This window comes from Anneissia japonica, unplaced genomic scaffold (genome assembly GCF_011630105.1).
Source record: "Anneissia japonica isolate Jap-2015-1 unplaced genomic scaffold, ASM1163010v1 scaffold522_len1101056_cov227, whole genome shotgun sequence".
NCBI classification, from domain to species: domain Eukaryota; kingdom Metazoa; phylum Echinodermata; class Crinoidea; order Comatulida; family Comatulidae; genus Anneissia; species Anneissia japonica.
In genome coordinates this window covers 11,614-13,453 of record NW_022756123.1, presented here as the reverse complement: position 1 = coordinate 13,453, position 1,840 = coordinate 11,614, and the positions used below count along the sequence as shown (strand labels likewise).

The window sequence follows — 1,840 nt, the reverse complement described above, 5'->3', positions numbered from 1 at the left end:
CTTCTGCCTGGAAACTCCAACAATTAGGGATTTGAAAGGCTTAGGCCTATTTAATCAATTTTAGAGGTGTTTGTCTCTCTGGCAAATTGTGAACCCTTGGCATCCCCCACCCCCTCCACCACCACCCTTGACGCGAATCCCTTTTTCCCCTTTTAAGCAAACCTGGTTACGACAGGCTACAAATTATGTAGGGTAGATTTTCAAATCTATGAGAAATCATTGAAGTTTACCTGAAAATGGGAGGTCGACTTTACTAAAATGACAATAAATTTTTCCCTCAAGGAGGAATGAAGAAGTGTTAAAGAGGACATCCGTGCGCATCGATTGATATCAAAACACCTTTAACAATTTTTTCCCGGCACATCAGTAAAACGACCAGTCTTATATGGGACCAAGCCAAAAGGATGAAAGGATGTACCATGGTGTTGCTCCTAAGCAAAAATGCGATTGCCTGTCCTCAATCGTTGTCTATTTTGGTCATATGTTTATCATCGTGATCATCATGACCGTATATCTCATCATCATCATAGCTTTTCCTAGTCACTTAACAATACCACTAAAACAATATCGTCACAATAATTTAAAAAAATACTACCATGTAAATGTCATTATTATGATCATATCAATGTGATCGTGATAACAGACTTAATTATAATTACTTTTTTTTGCAAATAGCTTTCCTTCGTCGCTCAAACTCGCCACTAAATCAATCGTCGTCACAGTAATCAAATCGCTCATCATCTAAATGTCTTTAATATTAATGTGATCATCCTATTAATACCTTTCACCATAATTATCATCCTCTAATTACCATTAGGCCTATTATTCCACTATCACCATAACTATTAGAATCATAATAATGATCTTTTTCGTCGTCATCATCATGCTACATTACAATATTTGAGAGCTTCTGTTGACGCTCCATACTTTTGCAAATTGATCAAGAAACCCTGGAGACTTGTCGAACATGTTATATGCACGTAAGTTGAAACACCTAGTTGTCTATACTATCAAATAGTTCACAAGACATACTTTTAACAAGCCCTTTTTATTCAAGGGAAAAAAACATGTAATTACGAAAATAAATACTTGAATATTTACCGCTTTATAGGGCTATTCTTGACTTTGTATCACTATTACGCTAGCTTCAATTTTCAACAAATGCGATATCTTCTTACTCATTTAACCAATCACTTATAGGTTTATCAGTATTCTACATCAATATTATAATGTTCTCTGAATTTTACTTTCTGTCTCATTCTCGATTATTATTTTTGTATAATTCGACAGCAAAACCAATGTCAATATTACTCCTTCCTGGTTGCTGTATGATATGTAGATTAGTAAGGAGCTTAATTGCACGACGGCGGTAGGATGTAGAACGTAATGACGTCAGTAAGTAATCTGCGCATGCGTAAACGTTAAGGTCACCTCGTCGAGTAGATTTGGCCAGGTCTACGTACGCAGAGAACGTAGGACGCCAGGTAGGAAGGTAACCAGTACCAGTCTCCTTTGGATTGAAATTTTGAAATTCTTCCATTACTAGGGTTTTGGACATGTCAGCCTAAATTCTTCAAAATTTTAATTTAATTGGTCTAATCCAGTAGGCGAATTTATTCGCGCGAATCAAAACATCGGTTTGCTTCCCGTGTTCTGATTGGTTGCGCATTGTGAATGTAAATGCGCATGCGCATCAGGCCCGTAGCCAGGTCATTTCAAGGGGGGTTCTCTTGGCGTTGGGTCCAGAGGTGGCACCAGGATTTGCCCGGGGTCGGGGGGGGGGGGGGGGGGCCCCGGCGAGGGGCCAGATTTCCCCCCCGAAAGCAAAGTGGGGGGGGGC

At 39.3% G+C, this 1,840-nt stretch overlaps 1 long non-coding RNA gene across 1 annotated transcript in view; it reads right to left on the bottom strand.

Annotated features, from left to right (window-relative positions):
• LOC117124013 overlaps positions 1-1,223 on the bottom strand; it is an 11,133-nt gene extending 9,910 nt beyond the window's left edge. The window contains exon 1 of the long non-coding RNA XR_004447917.1: positions 1,102-1,223. This is a non-coding gene — a long non-coding RNA (uncharacterized LOC117124013). The remainder of the gene's footprint in view (positions 1-1,101) is intronic.
• Positions 1,224-1,840: the final 617 nt, after the last annotated feature.